Source organism: Chelonia mydas, chromosome 11, assembly GCF_015237465.2.
Source record: "Chelonia mydas isolate rCheMyd1 chromosome 11, rCheMyd1.pri.v2, whole genome shotgun sequence".
Classification (NCBI taxonomy): domain Eukaryota; kingdom Metazoa; phylum Chordata; order Testudines; family Cheloniidae; genus Chelonia; species Chelonia mydas.
Genome location: NC_051251.2, coordinates 25,836,446 through 25,862,582, shown reverse-complemented (window position 1 = coordinate 25,862,582; position 26,137 = coordinate 25,836,446). Strand labels below are relative to the sequence as shown.

Genomic DNA, 26,137 nt, shown 5'->3' with positions numbered 1-26,137 from the left:
GAGAGCACGGGGGATAAAGGACCCTGGACGAAACGCCCCCAGAAGAACCCAGGACTTAAAACCCTCCCAAGAGATGAAGCAAGTTGGAGATCAACAGCGGACCCTGGACAGCCTCGGCACAGGGCAGAACTCTTGTCCACCCTTCCCCCTCTTCTTCTTAAGTTACACCCTGACTTGGCCAGCCTCAGGTGGTGCGTGTGTGAGTATGAAAGTGGGTTAGGGCTAGGGCACTAACACTTTCTTTCTTCCTCAGAGTGATGTGGGAGCATTCCCAGCACTCACCGCTGTTATTTTATTAATAAAGCTTTACATTAAGTCACTTGGTGTGCTCCTTCATCTCCTCCCTTAACAATCCTGCGGCCTCAGCCTGATCAGCTGATGCCTCAGGCAGACTGGTAACATAAATCTGTCACAATACCACCAATACAGGATGAAGCATGAAGAGCATGAAGACACTTCTCTCCCCCACAGAGTTCATTCACTATGCAATATTATATGCTATAACTTAGGGAGCAGCAGAGAATATAGTCAAACAACTAAAATATAGTCAAACAACTTGCCTAGCGTCAGACAACAATAGACCTATCTTTTAATCTCCATATATGGCAATCAGAAACCATGGTGATAGGCACATTAGAAATACAGGGACAGGATAGACTAGCTAGAGTTTGGCAAAGCGCAGGTCGCACTGCAAGACTTTTTAGTGCAGTCACGATTTAGCGGAAAATTATTTTATTTTATCTTTTCTATTTTATTTTTGTTTGCTTTGTTCTGATTAGTTGGATGTCTTAGGCCAGGTCAGTTTTTATGAAGTGCAAGACTAAGTTAGTTTTTAGCTCTGTATATTATTACTGTACAGTGTACTTTTGTTATAAATTCTGTATTAGACAATGAAATAAATCAATATTTTCAGTTAGAATTAACTTTGTATAATAACAAAAAATCATCAAAATTTAAAATACTGAGCCACATTGAAGCAGGTGGGATAAATATTACGGAGAACTGCTATCTCTCACCCTGCTAATACAAGTAATTTGCTTGTTCATATTGCTATTTAATGTAACCATATTGGATCCATTATTAGGAAATTATAGCCAATATACATTTGAAAATATATTTTAAATTATTTTTAAGTAACTCTGTTTTATTGGTTTTGCAATGTATTGTATCAGCTAACACTGATCAATACCATGATATTTAAAAACATCTAGTGTTGATCAGATCAGCCATTTCCTATTATACATGGCTTGAAAAATATGATAAACAGTGAGAGTAATTTGCATAACTGCCTGCGTAGAAAATTTTCAAATATTTTTAGCTAGTACAGTAAGGAGGCACAAAATGCTTGTTTCAGCCAAGAATATCTTTTTAGACTAAGGCTTCTTTCTGTCAAGCCTTTTGACCTTGAGATGTGTTCAAGGCTGAAGGATTTGCGAACAGCAACAGCAGAATTTTAATATCATAAAAATAGGAGCATATGTATGATTTTAACACATAAGCCACATGGAATTAACATGTCAGTTTTTTTCAGGTATAAGTATTGCATACAACATACCGCAGTGAAGGCCCTACACAGAAAACACTGAACTGTGCTACTCAGCTTAGCAAACATGGGCTTCTGATCCTGCAATTTACTGCACCCATGTGGAGCACCACTGAAGCCAGTGACTCCACCTGTACTGAATTGCAGGAATAGGGCCTTGGTTCTTGTCTAGAAGTTCTCATACACAGTGGCACATAACATTATAATTTCATTCTTTGCCTAGTCACGTGCATATGTCTGTGCATGTATATGTTGGGGAATGCTAGTGGAAAGTGAGCTTAGTGTAATATATTACAACAGTATTGTATTCATTTCCACTATATTAAGTGTAATGATAAATTATCAAAAATTATTTATTGTAGCCATTGCACATTAATATCAATATATAATTAATAAAAATAAGCAGCTGACATGAACATTTTTGTACAAATCTTTTGTTAGCCACATTGGTGTGGTGGCAATCTTTAATTATTTTATTATGTAGAACCTATAATAAGATATGCATGATACTAGAAATTTACATTTTAAACATCTGATCTTACAAAGTGTTGATCGCTGCCAAAGAAGCACTCAGCATATCCCTAGTATCAAGGCTTCAGGCAGGCAGTAAAAAATGATAATGGAGTCCAATGACAGATAAAGAAAAGGGGGAAGAGATATAATTCAAATTGTTTAATCATGGTACCCTTTTTTGGTCCTAGAGGTCTTTAATAAAAAACAAACAAACAAACAACTGAATTATAGAAATGTAGGACTGGAAAGGACCTTGATTGGTCACCTAGTGCAATCCCGCTGCACTGAGGCAGGATCAATTTTATTTAACCATTCCTAATAGGTGTTTGTCTAACCTGTTCTTAAAATCCTTTAAGGACAGAGACTCCACAACCTTCCCAGGTAATGTGTTCTAGCACTTAAGTACCCTTAAAGTTTGGAAATCTTTCTTAATGTCTAACCTAAATCTCTCTTGCTGCAATTTAAGCCCATTACTTCTTGTTCTGTCCTCAGTGGTTAACATGAACAAATTTATCACCCTCTTTATAACAATTTTTTATTTACTTGAAAACAATTGTGTGTCTCTCCCCCCGCCCTACAGTTTTCTCTTCTCCAGACTAAGCAAATCTAATTTTTTCAATCTTTCCTTGCAGGTCATGTTTTCTAGACCTTCAATCATTTTTGTTGCTCTCCTCTAGACTTTCTCCAATTTGTCCACATCTTTCCTGAAATGTGGCGCCCAGAACTGGACATAATACTCCAGGTGAGACCTTATCAGTGCTGAGTAAAATGGAAGAATTACTTCTCATGCTGTTGTTTTTATAATAAATGTTATATGAAAGCATAGGGCAAAGGATTCTAGGTGGACAGTTAGTAGTGCAGAGCTAGACAAAAGCAGTAAGTTCTTAGGAGAGAACTGAAGGAGGAGGGGAAAGACGGGCAGTGGCATAGCAGCATCACACTATTAAGTTAGTGAACATTTTGGTGAATCAATGTAGATTTCAATGCCAATAAGGATCAACAAGTGAAAGATAGAATCAAAGAGAATGACAGCTTCCACGGTGAAAGTGTGTCACCGACAGAATACATGGCCTCGACCTAGTTTCTGAGATCCCTACTTTTCTCACCAACTCAAGTCTTCTACTAAGTCAACATCACAAAAATGACTGCTCCTGCAATTTTTTTTTTTAATATCTTGTCAAAATTCTCCATATACTCGCTCCATCCTAAAGTAATGACTCTCAGACATCAGCGCCACCCATTCTAATATGTATATTCTCTGTGTAACCTTCTTACTAATTTCAAGAGTTAGGGAGTTGCTCTTTTGTTTATGCTGTCCTATCTATCTTGAATACTCTTCCACTCTCTCCACACCAAGTCACTGCCTCTCCTTATACCGTGCTTTAAACCATTCTTTTTAGCTTTGTTTTGAAGTTAACTCAGGGAAATATGTTAAAAGATATTTCATGTAAACACTATATAAAAACACTGTACTGGTATTTGTGTTATCACTTTTTTAAAAAAAGCTTCCTCCAATTATTGCTTAATATGCTTTAGTTTTTAATAATCCATGTTCTTACTTTTTTGTAATTCTGCATTTTAGGATGTACCAAACCTATCCCTCTCTATGCTATGTAGTCAATGCTTCCAAGTAAAACATTATCAGTTCTTTTTAAACCTATGGTAAAATGGGAAAATTTAGTGAAAAACAAAAAGTACCGGTAATTTAGAAACTAAAAACAACAGTCTAAACTTGTGCATTATCACAAAACTACAAACATAACATTTATTTCACTGAGTTCAACTAGTAAGAACTAAACTCAGCTAATTAAATTTTGGTGACCTAATATGCCCAAACTAGTCTATACAATTTAAAAAACTAATAATTCCATGAATGTCCAAAGTATCTACTGCGCAGCCAGAGAAAGGATACTTATACGACTTGATGGATGTTTGCTGACTTCTGTGTGTGTGCAGGAAATGGGGCTTGCTTTTTCTTGGAGAAGGGCCCCAAACTCTAGACTTAACTTTTGCAAGAACTAAGAGCATCCACAAAACTCCCACTTCATGATCCAAAGACAAACCTCACTTTTTAAAAACTTTGCTTTCCCTTATAGAATTACTTATTAGCCTTCTTTATAACTAAAAACAAACACCACATGCACTTTTCCTTCCAGTAGGGAGAAGTTGAGAGAAAAACTTTACTTGCCTGAAAGTCAGTTTATTTATTTTTAACGTTGGAATAATTTTAGATAACACAGTGATGAGTATCACATAAGAACACAGAACAAACAAACAAACAAACTACATGCTAACAAAAGAGGAAATGCCATTACAAAGCATAGCTCTGGGGATGGAAGCACATCATCAATTTTTATCCTCCCAAAGTAAAGATCTTGATGTTCAGGCTATGCAAAGTTAAAATGAGACCTCATTTGGCTATTACTTACTAATTATTAATCTCTGTTTAAGTATTTCAAAGCAATTAATTAGGAGTATCAACTGTCATCTAATTAGACAACAATGCCTGTTGATTTAATTTCTGGAGTGTTTTTAATTTTTAAAACTCTGCATTCTGCTGACTAATGAGATTAATTTTGAACATTTTGTGAAGTGTTATTTTCACTTAAGCAATTAACTTAATCACAACAAATGTGAAGATAAAGGTTTCTTCTCTCTGCTGTTCTTACTTTGTTGTACTGAATTCTAGGAGTAAAGTATTGCTGCACATATGACGACATAATACATTACTTTCTATTTTGAGAGAGAGCCCCCTGCAAACCTGCCCATAAATGGGGAAAACAAAGGATAGACTGTGGCAATCTTAAAATTGAGCTACGATGAATTGAAATGATACATTTTTAAACTGCACCAGCTTGGGGTGGGGTTTGAACTACTGCTGCTTACTTTGTTATGATACTGGCCTCAGCTGTACCAGTGTGAGCTCTGCTTTGTGCTGGTGCAGTATTTCCGCACTGCAGGGAGTGGAGGGCTGGGGGAGGGAAGGGGCAATGGTGTAACTTCATTGGCCTAGTTGCACAGGTATGAATTTCCTTAGAGCAGACAGACTGATTTAACCATTCTGTAAAATGCAATAATGACATCCTTCTTCAGAAGGGTCTTATGTTTAATTCACTCATGTTTATAAAGAATTCCAAGATGCTTGAATGAAAGGTGCTATAGAAATGCAAAATACTATATAATACATTTTTTCCAATATACGTGGAATTCATGTCTTTAAATCAAGATTTGGATGTCTTCCAAAAATTGTGATGTTGTTAACCAGAAGTTATGGACTTGATGCAGGAATTAGTGGTGAAATTCTGTGGTCTGTGTTTATAGAATCATAGAAATGTAGAGCTGGAAGAGACCTCAAAAGGTCATGTAGTGTAGTCCATTTCCCCGTGCTGTGGAAGAACCAAGTACACCTAGACCATCCCTGACAGATGTTTGTCTGACCTATTCTTAAAAACCTCCAATGATGGGGATTCTACAACCTCCCAGCAGTTACCTATCCTTAAAATTAAAAAACTTTTTGTAAAACCTCTTCTAAATTTCTCTTGCTGCCGGTTAAGCAGATTATTTCTTGTCCTACTTTCAGTGGACCTAGAGAACGACTGATCACCATCCTCTTAATAACAGCCCTTAACATATCAGGTCTCTATCGTTCCCAGTCTTCTTTTCTCAAGACTAAGGATGTCAAATTTTTTTTTAAACTTTCCTCTTGTTGCTCTCCTCTGGTCTCTCTCCAATTTGTCCACATCTTTCTTGAAGAGTAGCGCCAAAAGCTGGACATAGTACTCCAGCTGAAGTGCCAAGGGGGACAATTACCTCCCATGTCTTACATGACACTCCTAATGATACACTGCAGAATCATATTAGCCATTTTCACAACTGCACCACATTGACTCTCATTCAATTATGATCCACTGTAACACGGGTTCTCAAACTTCATTGCACCACGACCCCCTTTGGACAACAAAAATTACTGTATGACCCCAGAAGGGGAGAACCAAAGCTTGAGTCCGCCTGAGCCTCACTGCTCCGGGGGGGGGGAGGGTGGGCAGGTAAGGGCACAGCTGAAGTCCAAGGGCTTCAGCCCCAGGCAGGGGGCCTGTAACCTGAGCCCCTCCACCCAGGACCGAAGCCCTTGGGCTTCGGATACAGCCCTAGGCGCTGGGGCTCGGGCTTCAGGCCTGGGCCCCAGCAAGTCTAAGTCAGCCCTGGCGACCCTATTAAAATGGGGTCACAACTCACTTTGGGGTCCTGACTCAGAGTTTGAGAACCTCTGCACTATAATATAACCCCAGATCATTTTTGTCAGTACTATTGCCTAGTCAAATATTCCATATTTTGTATTTGTGCATTTGACTTTTCCTAAAGTGTACTTGTGAGAGAGTGTTGAGCAACAGCAGCTGTACCAACACTCTCATCACTGTGTCACCAATTACATCGCCACAGAGTAAACCTAAGAGGCAAAGTTGTGCCTAATTGACAGATTGGTAATGGGCTGGAGAGAGCTCCAAAGCTGGTTAACCTATTAGCCCAGACAGTAGAAAGGCACAGGAAGGAAATGGGGGGTGGGGGGAAGACTGGCAGACTTTTGAGAGTCAGAGCCAGGAGATATCTCTGAAAGGAAAGGAAAGATACCTTTCGTCTCCCCTCTCCAAGGCTGTGCGCTAAGCAATTGTATGCTATTGTACATACAATTCTGCACAATTTGTAAGGATGGTGGGGAGAACATTGTAAATAAATTGCACAAGGTGTTTGACCAGAAAAATGTTTCTGAGTGGTTTGTGGTTAGAAAAGAGAAAGGAGTTGGACGACACCCTGTCATAGTGTTACTTTGCACTTTTCTTTATGGAATTTCATCTTGTTGATATCAGACCAATTCTCCAATATATCAAGGTCATTTACTCTCCAAAGTGCTTGCAACCCCCCACAGCTTAGTATCATCTGCCAATATTATAAGCATAATCTCCACTCCATTATGAAAGTCACTAATGAAAATATACAACGGTTCTAGATTTAAGATAGATCCCTAGATATATCCTCCCAGCTTGAAAGCAAACCACTGATAATTACAATTTGAGAGTGGTTTTTCAACCAATTGTACACCCACTTTACAGTAATTTAATCTAGACCACATTTCTCAAGTTTGCTTACAAGAATGTCATATGGGACGGTGTCAAAAGCTAAATCTCGTCTACTACTTCCCAGCACACAGTAGGCCAGTATCCCTGCTGAAAAAGGAAATTAGACTGGTTTGGCATGTTTTATTCTTGAGAAATTCATGTTGGTTATTAGTTATTTATCACACGGTTATCCCCTAGCTACAAATTTATTGTTTGATAATTGATTAACAATTTGTTCCAGTATCTTTCCAGGTATTGAAGTTAGGCTGACTGATCTATAATTTCCAGTGTCGTCTTTGTTCCCTTTTTTAAAGACAGGTACTATATGTCTGCCATTCTCCAGTCTTCTGGGACCTCATCTGTCCTCCAGGAGTTCTTTAATTTAAGACAATTGCTAATGGTTCACAGATTGTTTCAGCTAATTTCTTACATACCCTGGGATGAATTTTACCCTGCTGACTTGATTACATTTAATTTATCTAAATATCTTTTAAATTGTTTCTTTCCTACTCTGGCTTGTGTTCTTTCCCTGTTGTTGCTAATAATAGTTGTGTTAAGTATCTGGTCACAATTAACTTTCAGTGAAGACTAAAGCAAAATAAGCATTTAACACCTCAGCCTTTTTAGTGTCATCTGTTATTGGCTCTCCTTTCCTGTTAAGTGGTGGACCTATACTTTCTTTCATTTTTCTCTTGCTCCAAATGTATTTGGGGAACCTCTTCGGATTGTCTTTTATGCCCCTTATTAGGAACAACTCTTTTGTGTCTTAGCCTTTCGATTTTGTCCCTACATGGTTGTGCTATTCTTTTGTACTCATCCTTAATAATTATTTCCATGTTTTCACATTCTGGCCTCTTACTTTTCCTCCTATGTTTCCTTTGCATTGGGATAGTCTGCTGTCATAGTGTGTTATGCAGGTGGTCAGTCTACATGACTACAAAAGTCCCTTCTGGCCTTAAAATACATGAATCAATGAAAGCATAAAGTTTTTATATTGTTTCAATGTTGGCTGGGGAAAAAAAGAAAAAAAAACTTTAAAAAAATGTCATTGATAATGTGAAAGGTACATTACCTATCAATTTCTTTGAATACTCCTATTGATACTGAACATATGATACTATAGGTACTAAAATGATAAACTAATAATACTGCCTGTTTTGAGTGGGGAGGAAGAGTTGATGAATCTTTACATGGAACTACAAGGAAGTTAATGGTGTAGGCCAAGCCTTGTGCCAGATCTTCCTACTAATGCTCGCTGCGTCGGAGGAGAAATAGTCTCCACAGAACTGTGGTGTCCCTCCAACCATGCAGTAGCCAGGATGGTGCACTGGCCAGCATACACTGTGCCAGGTATAGATCACCCCGAGTGTTTCTGCCTGTGGAGCAGTGAGGGAGTTTGTGACTCTCTAATGCCCTTTATTCAGGGCAATTTATTTTTCATAATCTAGCACTATAGTTGGTGAACAACAATTAACTTAATTTTAAAGAAAGAGTAAACTATGGTATCACCACATATTGCCAAACTGAATTTAAAAATATAATGAAGCAAGAGGTTGTATCTGAACAATCCATGACAAAGACTGAACCATTGGAAAATTCACTGTAAATGTAGAATGATTGTGTCTGTAAAATATTCGCCTGTACCAACACTATTTCAGAACTATCAAGAAAGAACTAGGTTCCCATCATGCAACAGGCGTACACTGATAAACTAAATAAGGATGGTAGAGCTGGTGTAGTATTAGTTTGTGAAGTCGTCACCAATCAGGGACAGGTTTATTTCAGTTCATGCAGGATCTGAACTGATAGGCAAAGGGCCTGTGTGCCAGTTTTACACTTCCAGTCTCAGATCCTCTAACCCAAAGGGCTGTTGTAGCAGCTAGCAAATGCTGGAGGGCAGCAGTATTCTGCCCATGTCTCATTCACCTATTAGGGACTGCTGAGGTGGGGTTTAGCTTAGGGCCAGCTATGCAGACTCTCTTTATAGTACAAGACTTGGTACTGTATGACATTTTGATTAAAAAACTACAACAATATAAAATTAAGATGGCATACATTAAATGGATTAAAAGCTGGCTAATGGATAGGTTTCAAAATGTAGCTGTAAATGGTGAATCATAAATCAACTGGGTGTGTTTTAATGGGGTCCCGCAGGGATCAGTTCTTGGTCTTACGCTTCTTAACATTTTTATCAATGACCAGGAAGAAAACATAAAACCTTCACTGATAAAGTTTGCAGATGACACAAAAATCAGGGGAATGGTAAATAATGAAGAGGACAAGTCACTGATACAGAGCAATGCAGATTGCTTGGTAAGCTGGGTGCAAGAAAACAATATGTAGTTCAGGGATCGGCAACCTTTGGCCTGCGGCCTGCCAGGGTAAGCCCCCTGGTGGGCCGGGCCGGTTTGTTTACCTGCTGAGTCCGCAGGTTCGGATGATCGCAGCTCCCATGGCCGCAGTTCGCTGCTCCAGACCAATGGGGGCTGCGGGAAGAGGCGGCCAGCACATCCCTCGGCCCAAGCCGCTTCCAGCAGCCCCCATTGGCCTGGAACTGCGAACCGCAGCCAGTGGAAGCTGTGATCGGCCGAACCTGTGGACGCAGCAGGTAAACAAACTGGCTCGGCCTGCCAGGGGGCTTACCCTTGCAGGCCGCATACCAAAGGTTGCCGATCCTTGATGTAGTTTAATATGGTTAAATGTAAATATATACTTCTAGGAACAAAGAATGTAGACTATACATTCAGGATGGGGGACTCTATCCTGGGAAACAGTGATTCTGAAAAGGATTTGGGAATCATGGTGGATATTGCTGAACCTGATACTATGATCAAAAAAAGGCTAATGTGATCCTTGGATGCAAAAGCAGGAGTACAGAAGTTACTTTTCCTCTGTATGAGGCACTGGGGCAACCAGTGCTGGAATGCTGCGTCCAGTTCTTGTGTCTGCAATTCAAGATAGATGTTGATAAAATGGAGAGGGTTCAGAGAATAGCCATAAGAATGATTAAAAGTTTAGAAGCTTTATATAGTGATAAACTCAAAGAGCTCAATCTATTAAGCTTAACAAAAAGAAGGTTACGGGGTGCCTTGATTACAATCTATAAGTACCTACATGGGGAACAAATATTTGATAATGGGCTCTTCAATGTAGCCGATGAAGACATAAGATCCAAAGGTTTGAAGTTGAAGCAAGACAAATTCAGACTGGAAATAAGGCTCACATTTTTAAAAGTGAGGGGTAATTAACCACTGGAACATTTTACCAAGGCTTGTGTGGATTTTCCATTATCAGTCATTTTAAAATCAAGATTAGATTTTTTCCTAAAAGATATGCTCTAAGAATTTTTGTGGGGGAACTTCTATGGCCTGTGTGCTACAAGAGATCAGACCAGATGATGGGTGGAACCCTTACTGAATGGGGGACGCAACCTAGTGACAGATTGTCATAAATATAAAGGGAAGGGTAAACACCTTTAAATCCCTCCTGGCCAGAGGAAAACCCTTTCACCTGTAAAGGGTTAAGAAGCTAAGATAACCTCGCTGGCACCTGACCAAAATGACCAATGAGGAGACAAGATACTTTCAAAGCTGGAGTGGAGGGGGTGGGGGTGGGGACGGGACAAAGGGTCCTCTCTGTCTGTATGATGCTTTTGCCGAGATCAGAGCAAGAATGCAGGTCAGAACTCCTGTAAAGAGTTAGTAAGCAATCTAGTTAGATATGCATTAGATTCTGTTTTGTTTAAATGGCTGATAAAATAAGTTGTGCTGAATGGAATGTATATTCCTGTTTTTGTGTCTTTTTGGAACTTAAGGTTTTGCCTAGAGGGATTCTCTGTGTTTGGAATCTGATTACCCTGTAAGGTATTTACCACCCTGATTTTACAGAGGTGATTCTTTTACTTTTTCTTTAATTAAAATTCTTCTTTTAAGAACCTGATTGCTTTTCATTGTTCTTAAGATCTAAGGGTTTGGGTCTGTGTTCACCTATGCAAATTGGTGAGGATTTTTATCAAGCCTTCCCCAGGAAAGGGGGTGTAGTGCTTGGGGGGATATTTTTTTGGGGGGGGGAGACATTTCCAAGGGGGCACTTCCCCTGTTATTTTTGTTAGACACTTTGGTGGTGGAAGCATAAGGTCCAGGGACAAAAGTAAAAGTTTGTACCTTGAGGAAGCTTTTAACCTAAGCTAGTAAGAATAAGCTTAGGGGATCTTTCATGCAGGTCCCCACATCTGTACCCTAGAGTTCAGAGTGGGGAAGGACCCTTGACACAGATGATGTGGAAAAAGCTAAAGTACTCAATTTTTTTTTTGCCTCTCTCTTCACAGACAAGGTCAGCTCCCAGACTGCTGCACTGGGCAGCACAGTACAGAGAGGAAGTGAGCAGCCTCTCAGTGGTGAAAGAACAAATAAAGGACTATTTAGAAAAGCTGGACATGCACAGGTCCATGGGTCCGGATCTAATGCATCCAAGGGTGCTGAGGGAATTGGCTGATATGATTGCAGAAATATAGGAAATTAAAACTTTGAAAACTCATGGTGATCAGGGGAGGTCCTGGACAATTGGGAAAAGGCAAATATAGTTCACATCTTTAAAAAAGGGAAGAAGGAGAACTACAGCCTCACTTCAGGCCCCGGAAAAATCATGGAGCAGGTCATCAAGGAATCCATTGTGAAGCACTTGGAGGAGAGGAAGGTGATCAGGAACAGTCAACATGGATTCACCAAGGGCAAGTCATGCCTGACCAACCTGACTGCCTTCTAGGATGAGATAATTGGCTCTGTGGATATGGGGAAAGTGGTGGGCGTGATCTATATTGACTTTAGCAAAGCTTTTGATACGGTCTCCCACAGTATTTTTGCCAGCAAGTTAAAAAAGTGTGGATTGGATGAATGGATATAAAGTGGATAGAAAGCTGGCTAGATCGTCGGGCTCAATGGGCAGTGATCAATGGCTCGATGTCTAGTTGGAAGCTGATATCAAGCGGAGTGCCCCAGGGGTTGGTCCTGGGGCTGGTTTTATTCACCATTTTCATTAATGATCTGGAAGATGGGATGGATTGCACCCTCAGCAAGTTCACGGGTGACACTGAGCTGGGGGGAGAGGTAGATATGCTGGAGGGTAGGGATAGAGTCCAGAGTGACCTAGGCAAATTGGAGAATTGGACTAAAAAAAATCTTATGAGGTTCAACAAATACAAGTGCAGAGTCCTGCACTTAGGATGGAAGAATCCCATACACTACTCCAGGCTGGGGACCGACTGGCTAAGTGGCAGTTCTGCAGAAAAGGACCTGGGGATTAAAGTGGATGAGAAGCTGGATATGAGTCAATGGTGTGCCCTTGTTGCCAAGAAGGCTAACGGCATTAGTCGGAGCATTGCCAGCAGATCCAGGGAAGTGACTATTCCCCTTTATTCGGCACTGGTGAGGCCATGTCTGAAGTACTGCATCCAGTTTTGGGCTCCCCACTACAGAAAGGATGTGGAAAAACTGGAGAGAGTCCAGAGGAGGGCAACAAAAATGACCAGGGAGCTGGGGACTTATGAGGAGAGGCTGAGGGAACTGGGCTTATTTCGTCTGGAGAAAAGAAGAGCGCGGGGGATTTGATAAAAAGAAAAGGAGTACTTGTGGCACCTTAGAGACTAACCAATTTATTTGAGCATAAGCTTTCGTGAGCTACAGCTCACTTCATCGGATGCATACTGTGGAAAGTGTAGAAGATCTTTTTATACACACAAAGCATGAAAAAATACCTCCCCCCATCCCACTCTCCTGCTGGTAATAGCTTATCTAAAGTGATCACTCTCCTTACAATGTGTATGATAATCAAGTTGGGCCATTTCCAGCACAAATCCAGGGTTTAACAAGAACGTCGGGGGGGGGGGGGGGAGTGAGAAGTGAGAGGGGGGTGAGAGGATGGAGCTCGGCTGTTCTCAGTGGTGGCAGATGACAGAAAAAGCAGCAATGGTCTCAAGTAGCAGTGGGGGAGGTTTAGGTTGGATATTAGGAAAAACTTTTTCACTAGGAGGGTGGTAAAGCACTGGAATGGGTTACCTAAGGAGGTGGTGGAATCTCTATCCTTAGAGGTTTTTAAGGCCTGGCTCGACAAAGCCCTAGCTGGGATGATTTAGTTGGGGTTGGTCCTGCTTTGAGCACGGGGTTGGACTCGATGACCTCCTGACGTCTCTTCCAACCCTGATTCTATGATTCTGTGATCACAATGGTCCCTTTTGGCCTAGGAATCTATGAATCCTCAGTTGGTCAGAGTAATGAAAAGCAGAATTAGTGTGGGCCACAGTGTCTAGACAACAATATACAGTAAAAGAATGGAGAAAGCTGCATGTAATTTTTCTGGAGATCTGGTGACCATTGTTGGCTGCTACCATCACTAACATACCTCTGATAAAAGAGCTTTTCACCCGAATTTCAGTAACCAGACAATCTCAATGGAAAATGAAGACGCAAAACCATAAGTAGCTTTCTTAGAAAGGACTAAATGCTACTCTCTAAAGTGACCAATATTCTTATAATTATGTCCTTTTGTATGCTCCATACAAGAATCAAAGTGGATTTAAGATACCTTTTCAAACACCCCACAACTTAGAACATTAGAGGGGAAAAGGAACTCAGAATTGGGGGGAGAGAGAGAGAGATATGCCCTGGATATGAACAGATAAGAAGGTAACAGCTTTTCCTTCTTTCTTTGAAAAAAAAAAAAACAAACATATTCTATACTTAGCAAAGTATCACTCCATATCAAGAAATAAGTACCTTCAAATTAATTCTTATATATATTTCTAATGCATACATCAGAGCTACAGAACAATTTTGTCAGTTTAGGTTTGTTTTTCTTTTTAAAAATAAAATTTGTATTCAGTCTAACAATTTACATTCCAAGTATGAACCTGAGGCAATTTAAAACAGTGAAGTTACTCTGTAGAACGGAATTTTAAGTCATCATTATGAATACAATCCACTTGCGTCATATTCAGGATAGACTCATTGTATATTAACAAGTGTCTCTGGCTTGAGCACCATACAGATCTACCAAAGGTGACCTGGAGAGTACCACAATGGTTTGTCTCCATTTTAAAATGTCTGAAAGTCATTCCTATTATTTTCAATCACTGGCCTCTTTTCAATCCACAAACATGAAACTCTAATGAACTCACTTCCTAATAAAGATGAATAGAAAACAAGTTCTAACTTTAAAGAAGCAAAAAACAAAGTACTATGTAGCAAGAACCTGTCTACATAATAAAGATTCCGGTCACATATTTCAAAATATTCTTTGTTATAATGTTAATTTAGATGTTTTGAAATATTTTAAAGACATTCTAGCACGTAAAGAGCAACAATATTTATAACTCTCTTTCATAAGGTTACTTTTTTTTTTTTTTTTTTTTTAAACAGACACTATGGCTAACAAAAACAGACCTCCAAATGGCTGGGAAGCATTTTTTTTTCCATATCTTCTGTCTTCCCCAACATTTACTTTCCTATGGGAGAAATTCCTGACCCTTACCACACTTTAACTTCTAGAAGAGCAGTTTCCCTCTAGATGTTAATTGTTTGGGGCGAGAATGAGTGGCTGATTTTCTGGTTGCATGGCTTTTAGCTTAATTCTATGTGGCTGATCTGTGAGATGGATTTATCAGTTCATAAGAGCTCATTTCAGGTCACGGCTTCAGCAAAACTTTCCCACAGCTCATTGACATTCAGTTAGCTCTGGAAGACCCCAACACTGATGGTATTACATACTAGTAAGAAAGAGATTTCGAACCAAGAAACAAGGAGGCTTCAAAAGACCAAACACAACATTCTGCAGCTGAAGGAGAGGGAATTTGAACTTCCAAAGTGCAATAGGCACAACAAGAAAGGGTCTTTAATATTTAAAAAATGTATTCAACATGTAACAGGCTTAAATGCTTCTCTTGCTGACTTAAGTTAATAAATCTGTTCACCAGAAAACTATCAATGTAGTTTCTGAATTCTGTCAGATCAAGAGAGAAGGAAATGAAAACCAAGTTAAGAAAATCTTTGAAGGTCACATTCTGATTATGACCTCATATCTAATTCAGCTGCAAATATTTTTTAAGCACCGGACCAATGTTGCAAATACAGGAACTAGGAGTTCAAAAGTTGATCCAAGGACATAACATAGAAAGAGCAAATTTATTCACCCAAACTCCGGACCCTTGGTTCCCAAAGGCCAAATCACTTAAGGTGAACTCAGTTTTCATCAGTATTTTTAGACTGTAGAATATATGGCCAAACAATTACATGAGTACCTTTTTGCTGTACATTCTAGAGGCACTTAATAAGTAAGTGCAGAAAATATTGACCCAATAAATATCAAATTAACTATTTGAAAATTTTGCTTTTATCTGACAGCTTCTCAGTAAATCATTTTGCGTACAGGCCATTACGTTGTGATAAAATACAGAATAATAATTAAAAAACTCATGTAAAAATGGAACCGAAAGTCTCCATTAGTTTTTACTTACATGTTTTTTTAAAAATCAGCCCGCTGGAAATATAGTCAGTGGATATGATCTGTTGGTACGACACTCTTCCCTTGCTTAAGATGACCCCAAAAGTTCATTAATTGTGCAATGTGTGAATTCAAAAACAAAGCATTCGAGAGTAAAAAAAAACAAAACAAAACAAAAAAACAAAACAAAAAATCACACTTGTGCAGAAAGAATGCAGAGACCCAAATTGTATAAATTATACTAAATCATCTTGCTTTGTACTAGGTACCGAGCACTCAATGCAAAGAAATATTAAGTCATTTGAGTCATTCAGACTGAGCTTCTGTGCAAGAGAATGTCAAAAAATATAGTGGGATTGCAAATTAAACCTGTAAATTATGCTTTTGTGCTAAAGTATTAAGTCATGTGACTAAGCTATTTTTAGAGACATGAAATGTTTTTTTCCTCAAGTGCTGTTCTTAAAATTGTTTACTGAAACATTCAGCAAATAATTAACAATTTCCCTAGTCTTTCATGAGAAGAATACTCTTAAAATAACAAATTATGTTAACATAAAATTAAATATTCAGGCACCTTAATACAAGCTCTGTATCATTACTTGGTCTAATAAAACAGTGTTTAGTGAGCTCATGCTGGCTGTCTGCAATGTAGTATGCTACAGACCTGTACAGAATGATTTATTAATGTTTCTATTGCAATAATAGTACATCTTTCATTGTTTTACAAAATCTAACAATTAATTCTAGTGGATTTTTTCCTCAAAAAGTGATTCTCAATAAACTGAAACGGAAGACCAAACCTTCTTTTATTGTAAGAAGATAAAAGATATAAACCCCTTGATAACTTTATTTGAATTTTTTGGTTTGAATATTGAAGCAACTCAGTAATATAGGTTAAAGTACAACAGCAGAAGTTGAAATCCTAATATTTTTGGATCAGCCACATTGGTCATGAATGCTTCAAATTATTCTTGTTGTCCAATGTGAATTTGTAGATGAGAAATTTTGTAAATTAAATTCAAGTATTTAGATAACGTGGTGCTCACTATGAACAAGCAACAAGAATCAGAAAGAAGGAAGTAAATCAGTATTTGAGGATGTGTTCAAACCACCCAACCACAAAAGTCTATTGGTTATATTAAATAGGCCATAGACCTAATTATACTTTTGTGTAATATGAGCATTTAGCAAGTTTAAATAAATACACACACACACACACACACAGTCAAAAAGACAATAAAGTTGTTACTCCCAAAGGACTGTATTTTTCCCTTCTGTGCATGTATTGCTTTGGTTAGCATTAGTGGGACTTGTGTGTGCAGATGGAAGAAAGATTATATACAAAATCTCTTTTCCATTTAGTTGTGAAGATAAATGATACTAAATCAATGCTCTTTATTTTGATAGATAAAAATGTTACCCTAATGCTTTTTCTCCCCTTAGGGAAAAATTTCTTTGACTTATTTTTCTTTTAAGAAAAAAAACCTATGGCAGATTCAATATTTCAAACAATTTTATTTGTAACATGGTTGATGAGTCACTTATAGCATGTTTTGAAAACCAAAACTAGCTGCTACCAGTAAAGAAGGTTTGGCATTCTTTTTGAAAGAATTTAGGATAACATTTAATGGTGTTTTGGTGCCAACCTGCAATTATCATGCAGTAAAATAAAATGAATGTCTCTTTAGGATTCTAATCTATGTAGATAAAGACATTAAGATCAGTTCTTATATTTTTAATTTGAGTGATTCTGAGCCCTGAAGAGATGTTTGCAATTTTTGGACATGATCCTGCACACACTTACTTACATAAATATTCTTACTTTTTTCAACAGAGTTGCATGTGCTATCAAAGGGTATTCATAGGATTAAATGTGCACAGGATTGGTCCCTTAAAGGTAAATTAAAAAAAAACAAATAACTGCCTACTCTAAGTCAATGTTGAAATATTAGGGGCAAGCCAAATATCATATACCAATTTCAGCTTACTTTTCTACTGTGTGGTAAAAAAGCTGACAGGTAACATCAGTTTACTATTACTAAAATTACATTAATAGGAAATTTAGATATAAACGAAAGACCAGATGTGGATGATAAATTATAGAAAATTGCTGGAGTAACTTCACACCACATGTGCTTACAGTCTGCTTAGCCATACATATGGAGGATTCCCCCCAGTGTAGGGAAATCATTGGGTTCATTGGAAATCAACCCTCTCTCCCTTCCTCCTGCCCCAGCTTCAATATTAATATGTATGCCATATAATTTCTTCTAGGAGGTATGTGGTTGTGGCTTTTTTTTTTTTTGGGTACAATTACAGTATTATCCGATTATCATCACTTTAAGGGACAGTATTTCAGATGTGCAGCCGCTACACTTGCATCAGCATGAAATGCTCTTGCATTTACTCAGTTAAGTATGACAGTTTATGCTTTAAAATATATGGCAATACTTGTCACTCATGTGGGACTAAAATGTGGCTCTTATACTTTTGGATTGAATCCTGGTCCTACTGACTTTCTTGGGACTAAAGTTTTGCCCTTAAATTGTGTAGGAAAATATAGATATGAATTAACTGTCAATAAACAAGCAAACAAAAAAGAAAACCATTTTAACTTCTGCAAACTCTCTCACACATGAGTAGTCCCCCAGTTCAGTTAATGGGTATACCATTAATAAACATAAGAAAGAACTACTTGTGTACATAGGATTTTGCCCTACTGAAACATTTATAAGGTATTCTGTATTACGTTTTCCCATTCTTAGCCAGTTATCTCTACACCTGACAGATGGTTTCCTGAAAAGGGGTCCAGAAGCTCAAGCATTTCTACAACAAAAGAAAAGTGGGTGATTTTACCCCTTTTATTTGCCTCCACTCCATGAACAATTACCACACATACATATTTCATTTGGCCCATGAAGCCCATTAACTATAGGGGTAATACTTTAATAAATAAACAATCCTTGTATATATGATTTTTTCTTATATCTTTATCTTCTCCATCTGCTAGAGCTGGTCAGAAAATAGAAACTCCTTCCAGAAATTTTTTTTTGCAAGGTGGGGGAGGAGGAGGGGCAGGGGATCATTCCAAATTGGGACAAAAAGCCAAAAATGCAACATTTTTTCCAGGAAGGGATTTCTAGAAAAATTCAGTTTTGGAAGAACCAACACAGAATTCTTCCCTTTCCCATCTGGAAGACTCTTGTCAATTTCACTTCCTCACAGCAGACAAAGTGAAATTGATTAAGAGCCAAGATGCAGAGAAAGGGATGCTCAGCCTCCTTACCTCCTTCTAAGACAAGGGCTGAGTGTCCTGCTGTCTGCCTCTCTTGCAGCCAGACTGAGTGCAGAGGGATGGGGTTGGCTGAGAGCCAGAGAGTAAGGACACAGCCTCCGGCAGGCTGCCTGGAGGCCATTATTTTGATTTTCCTCATGGAAAATTGAAATTTTCCTGTAAAAAATTTTGATTTTCTGATGAGGGCATTTTCTATTGGAAAATCATTCAGACAGAAAATTCTAACAGCTCTTCCATCTACATTATCCGACCTGAGTGAGTTGTTTAGGGAATACACTTCTAAGTTATAAAATTCTCTCTCTCCACATCCCAACATGCATTATTTTGATTTATTATACAAGTCATGTGATCAAAAGTGGTCCAACTAAAAAGCACTTATTGCTTTGCAATTAACAAAGTAAGGTACAGTATTTAATTGTAGCAGGAAGCAAAAACTGACCTTTTTCCTTGTTAAGGATTAGACATAAGGTGGGTATGTTCATCCTGTTCATTCTAAGCTGAAAAACAAAGGACTAGTTGATACAGAAGATACACAAATGTATATTATAATAAAAGTTTAACCTTTAATAATTCTCAGTTTGCCCTAAACTTTTATAAACCCCCTTGGGTAGACAAATTTCGTAGTCTTTTATTTCTTCTAGCAAATGACTTTGAAGCAACTACCTACTTGTTAACACAAAGGCACATTATTTTGTTTAAAACACCACAAACATGGCAAAATAAATCTGATGTTTAAGTCTGTTCTAATCAAGATTATTTTTTATTTTAGCAATAATATTAATAAAGTGCTCAATTGTGGGTTTGCCTTTACTTCAGAGTAAGGGACAGTGTAGTTTTGTACTCCCTGAATCACAATCTCCCTCCTGTTCCAGCAAGGGATTAAAATTATGCCAGGTTTATTCCTACTCTCTGCTGCCTGGTGTATTGCCAGTGGAGGTGACAAACTCAAGACTCCATCCAGTGACTACCCCCATTGGGCCCCCTTTCTGGTCATCTGCAGGAGGGAGGGATGCAGCAGCTCTGTAGTCTCTGCTTACCCACTCAAGAGGTTACCCACGAGGGGATACTCAAAGCTGCACTGCAAAGACACATTTTGCACTCCCTTCTTCTCGTGTGTGTGCTGTATGCAAGCCAGGCCAAAATTTGGCCCTAAATAGTAATTTTGGGTATTTACCCCATCAAGTCCCCAGTTGCCAAATAAAAGGCAGCTGCAGAAGTGTCTGTCATGCTTGTAAATATTTAATCAAATCATTTTTTTTAAATAAAACAAATAGGAACTCAGAGGTAGGTCTCTGAGTGCTGTTATTGACTCTTGAGGATAAATTCATGGGATTAACTATCACTTCCACAGCCTCTCTCTATTAAATAAAAGGAATTTTAAATAAAGATTACTCTACATTTGTGTGTTCTTTTATCCAATCACCAGTCAGATTACTGGCCAATCAAGAATTTTTTTAAAATTGGGCTTAAAAAAGAATTTTAACAGCAACTAGCAAAAGAAAAAAAAATCCTGTTAGTTTTTGTAAGTACATCAGAAGTAGGAAGCCTGCCAGACCACCAGTAGGGCCTCTAGATGACTGAGGTGTTAAAGGAGCACTCAAGGAAGAAAAGGCCATTGTGGACAAGCTAAATGAATTCTTTGCATCAGTCTTCACTGGAGAGGATGTGAGGGAGATTCCGATACCTGAGCCATTCTTTTTAGGTAATAAATCTGAGGCGCTGTCCCAGATTGCAGTGTCAATAGAGGTGGTTTTGGAACAAACTGATCAATTAACAGTAATAATGATTAGAAATATGGAACAGCTCCCATGAAAGGAGAGATTAAAAAGATTGGGATTATTCATCTTGGAAGAGTGACGGCTGAGGGGGGACATGATAGAAGTCTATAAAAATCATGAATAGTACAGAGAAAGTGAATAAGGATGTGTTATTTACCCCTTCACATAACACAAGAATGAGGGGTCACCCAATGACATTAATAGGCAGCAGGTTTAAAACACACAGAAGTAAGTGCTTCTTCACACACCATACAGTCAACCTGTGGAACTTGTTACCGGTGATGTTGTGAAGGCCAAAAGTATAATTGGGTTCAAAAAAGAATTAGATAAGTTCATGGAGGATGGGTTCATCAACGGCTATTAGCCAAGATGGTCAAGAATGCAAGCCCATGCTCTGCGTGTCCCTAAACCTCTGACTCCCAGATGCTGGGACTGGACAACAGAGGACAGAGGATTTTTACTAAAAAATAAGCCTTATTGTGAGGGTATAAGTGGGAAGTAATTGGTGCAATGGCCATGTGCTGGCTCTTTCTACAGGGATGAATTTCATCAAAAAAGATTTGAATTTTTGAAAAATCACATAACATTTAACATGAGGTATCTACTTGTCTGTGTATAATAAGGATAAAAAGTAACTTTGCAAATGTGGTATTACAGGCATTTACCACAGTATAATGAACAGAATAGATGTGTTGCTACTGCAGCAACGTACAAGAGTTTTCTACTAAGGAAACTCAAGAGGAGACGGCTGAAATATTTTTACATCCAGTGAAAAAATGTCCTCAGACTGAGGTCTCAGAGGCATGATTTCAGAATAAAATTGGGAGAGAGAGCCAAGAACAATCCTATTTTCTTCACTTTTTAGGTTATGGATAACATGACCACAAAAGTCTATTAACTGTTTTACTAAAGAGTCCTCATGAAATAGCCATCTGAAATCTCAAACACAAACTGTGTTGCCAGCCAGTGTCACACAATTTTAATAAAGCATTTTCATTCTAGTCCTTAACTGGCCTTGGTGAAGTACTGTGTCAAGAAAAAAAATGGAGAGGAGTACCCAGATACCCTGTTTGCAGCATGTGAGAGATAGGATGTACATACTCTACACTAGGTCGGACAAGAAAGGGTTCTTTTCATAAGGAATGAAGGAAGCCAAAGGCTTGACCCACCCCAGAAAAACTGCTCAGTCTACCACCTGGAAAGAAGCAAACTACCTGGGGTCATCAAGGGAGCGAAGACAAAAAGGAGGGTAAGGAACATATGGATGTGCAGAGGGAGGGAAAAAGTGTGCTCTCTCTCTTGGGAGGCAATAGAGTGAGGAAGCTGCTAGATCCTCCCCAAAAGGATGGAAAATCTGGAAATCTGATTGCTTTGTCACAATGTAAGAACTCTACTTCTTGCCAGAGACAAAGTTAAAACTCAAGTGAGCTGGTTTGAGTCTTCCCTGTGAATGAAGCTGAGAAAAGCTGTGGTCCAAACTCTCAGCAAGACCAGAGAGCTCCAAAGATGTGTACATAAAACAGATGATATTTTGTTTCTCCTTGTGTTATGTTTTCTTTTATATCTGAGTCTATGTAACATCTTGTGTGCCCTTATACTTAACGGTAAATGAGCCCTATTAATAAATACTAATAATGAATATTTGTATTACTTAAAATATAAAAGTGTTTTAACATGTTTAATGCACCATAAATACATTAATGGAGTAACAGAAGTGTACTGTGTGACACAAATAAAGGTAAATAAATGCAACTCCCTGCTTCATTTTAGGTGTTTGTGAGGTCATCAACTCTTTCAGGAAAAACAAAGATCCCTGAACTCACGCCTCTTTCAGACAAAACACCTTTCAGTGCTATTTTTAAAATGTATGCATTTCCAATGTTTTAGCTACCCAGGCGTCTTGGCTCCACTGAAGCTTCCATTGACTTCAACAAAGGCAGAATTTCACCCTGTTTTGGATGTAGTGTCTTAAGGAATGTTCATTTACTTATGAAAAAAACCATTTATTTCAGTTCACTTTTATATATTAAAAACTGCAATCAATGAAGATAGACTTTAAATACCTGTACCACATTTGAAACTTTTTTCACACATCAACAATAGCAATAACTTTCAGGAAAATACAAAGTGAGGATAAAACAACACCAACAATTTGTGTGTTTATGCAAAATTAGAATCCACTAGAATTGGAAGACCTGTGATCTAGATTTTTTGTGTGTGCTCTGTTCCGTTTCCTCCAGCATTGGGTATTCAAGGAACACGAACATGAACACACACAGATTTAAGATTCCTGGAAATAGTACAATTTCCTAAAAGTATTACTCAAACAAAACAGAGCAAAAAGAAAAGGACTACTTGTGGCACCTTAGAGACTAACCAATTTATTTGAGCATGCTCAAATAAATTGGTTAGTCTCTAAGGTGCCACAAGTACTCCTTTTCTTTTTGCGAATACAGACTAACACAGCTGTTACTCTGAAACCAAACAAAACAGAGGTGCAGGAATCAAAATGACATTTCATGAGTGGAGAGTTCTTACATTTTAAGATTCTGTCTGGATTCTGTCCGATCACTCTCCAATGACTATTGCATTTTGCTAACTTCAATAAGGAGTCCTAAGAGACTCTTCATCCTTAAAAAGAAAAGGAGTACTTGTGGCACCTTAGAGACTAACAAATTTATTTGAGCATAAGCTTTCGTGAGCTACAGCTCACTTCATCGGATGCATCTGAAGTGAACTGTAGCTCACGAAAGCTTATGCTCAAATAGATTTGTTAGTCTCTAAGGCGCCACAAGTACTCCTTTTCTTTTTGCGAATACAGACTAACATGGCTGCTGCTCTGAAACCTGTCTTCATCCTTACAATTTCATGCTTTTTGCAGCCAAATATCAGGGGCCCATAAAATCTCTTCTTTCTTGGATATACATACAAAAATAAAATTAGCTCTGAATTCAGGGCTTCTCTTAGTGACATCCTGTCTTAGGGCCTATTAACTATTGTAGTGATTCTGTGACCTGGCTAAGGTCTGCTACAACAGTAGAGTAATACACTACTTAGCAGAGCCTTTCTACTGGAAAAAGACAAGCAGTCACTTACTTTTAACACACTACACTGCACTGGCATCGGAGTTTGGAAATCTGGAAGCCATGCAGCTTTGGTGAGTCTTGCTACAACAGTGACTGTGACAGAAAACATCCATGACTTTATGGGCCACCCAAGTCTTCATGAAACTCAGCCAAAAGGCTGGCTGCTATCTTAACCTATAAAGGGAGAGCTTGACCATTGAATCTCAGATTCAAAATGAGTTGAGGCACACAGGAGTCTGAGTTTTCTGGTGGAGCATTTCACACAAGCGGAGATGGTTGATTATATACAGTGATGTACTATAGTCACAACATGCTATATTTGCTCCTCCCCTCCATCTTATGGATTGTTTCCTTGAAACTACCAAAGGAAGAAACAATGGGTGAGCAAGGAGAAATCTAGAACAAAGAGGTATAGAAAAAATAACTTCACACAGAAGGTGTGTTTTAGGGACAATATCTCAAGGCAGTACCCTAAATAGCCCTATGGAAGATTAAGACAATCTTTGAGAAAAAAAAAATCAGATAAAAGGACTACTAATAACTCCCTTCCAAAGAGATTAAGAAATGCTCTAAAAGCTTTGGAAAAATCTTGAAGCTCTGGAATTAGCCTGGTATTTATAGCATAGCTTCCCAGTGTGTTCTTTGAGCTTCCTAATGTATTGTTTTTTCCATCTGCTAACTGTCAATATGGTATAACCTTATATTTCGATTATAAAAATGTACAAAAAGAGCTTTTTAAAAAAAAATTACAGTAGAGTTTTGGCTTAATTTCTTAGTGCGAGTCAGCTACTCTGGCATCAAAAATATAATCTAGGTCAGAGATAATGCTGAATCTTTTCTGATGTAAATAAATAGCATTCCACTGTTTAATTATGTCAAAGTATATTATAACCATTTATGACTAATACCTGTATGAATCACATTGTCACAAAACACGATAAGTTTATCACATGAAAATATTCAACTTCATATACTGTCTGAATGAAATCAATTAAAACCAGGTCAAGAATGTATTTTTCCCCTCACTTAATTAGCAGCAAAAACATGTAAAGCATGCCCTGCTGGTCTTAAACAAAGAGTATGAATTACAAAATTGTTTATACTTTCACTTCATCTTGGTTAAATACTGAAATTCTCTGCTCTATGCTGCTCTCTTGATTAGTTTTCTAATATTAACTCAAACTTTTGTAGAATTTTATTGCATGGAATATATTTAGCAATAATCTTTCCCATCGTAGCATGCTAATATCAAAATAAAATAAAATAAGTCTCAGTATAAAAATGTATTGATTTTTTAAAAAAAATACTTACTTATAATGCTCTTCATGGCCTTGCTTCTAGTTACCTTAGGGACCTTTTGGTTTCTGAAATTTCTGGGTGCACATTCAACTTTGCTTCAGAGACTCTCCTGTCTGTAGTTTGGCTATGGACTCGGGTCACTGGGGCTAGGTCCTTTTCTTATTATACCCCTCATCTGTGAAACTCTTTGCATCCCAAGTTACATCTGTTGAGTCAGTAATATTGTTTACATTAAACCACAAATCAAATCTTTTGATTTCACTTTTTCACTTTTCTTGGCTGTTCTGTAAAACATTCTCAAACTACTTTATACTCTGTACCATAATTTTATTTATTAAAAGAAAAAAAGGAGGAATGGGTGGAGAAAGACAAAGATATCTTTTGCTAAATCATGGAGGCTATTACAGTGTACATCCAAGAATCAGAAACAATGGATTGTTAAAAATGGGTAATTAAGGTTTGTGCAATGATAGTATTGTATAAAAAAGTATACATTTAAAGAAACACTTTCTCAAACAAATTCAGTTATATTACCCATCGCTGATATGAGCTAAACACTCTAGGTTTTAAGTATCACAGCAAATAATCCTCATAATTTAAAGACAATACTGTAGTTAATATCACAAGATAAAGGATGTAAAAAATATGCAACATGCAGTAGTATTTCTCTCTCTCTCTCTCTGTGTATTGCAAACTGAATGGCCTCGATTCTGCAAAGCGATCTGCCAATACAGGTTGTGAGCCGTTCACTGGGATTTTGTGCAGGTACATGAATTGCTGGCATATTCCATTGCAGAAACAGTGCACGGATGGCACTCAATGCTGCTATCTTTTAAAAGAAGACAGAACTACACTGTCATTGAGCTGCAACATAGTGTGCTGCAGTACATAAGTTTCTCCAGAGCAGACTTTTAATGTAGCAGTTTCAGTTTCTCTGCTACTGAGAGCAACTAGGAGTCATTGCATAGCCCTTTAATTCAATTAGCTGGTTTCTTTTAAAGGAGAAAGGCATTGGA

The 26,137-nt window shown here is 38.1% G+C and overlaps 1 protein-coding gene across 19 annotated transcripts in view; it reads right to left on the bottom strand.

The window, feature by feature from the left end:
* MBD5 (methyl-CpG binding domain protein 5) overlaps positions 1–26,137 on the bottom strand; it is a 248,204-nt gene that overhangs the window by 90,887 nt on the left and 131,180 nt on the right. For 10 of the 19 annotated variants that reach the window (XR_006284870.1, XR_006284871.1, XM_037913151.2 and 7 more), the window contains 2 exons: positions 25,134–25,326; positions 19,398–19,455 (listed from right to left, as the gene is read on the bottom strand). The gene's annotated coding sequence lies outside the window, so the exon portion shown is untranslated. The other 9 variants (XM_043525240.1, XM_043525237.1, XM_043525239.1 and 6 more) reach the window with 7 other exon arrangements.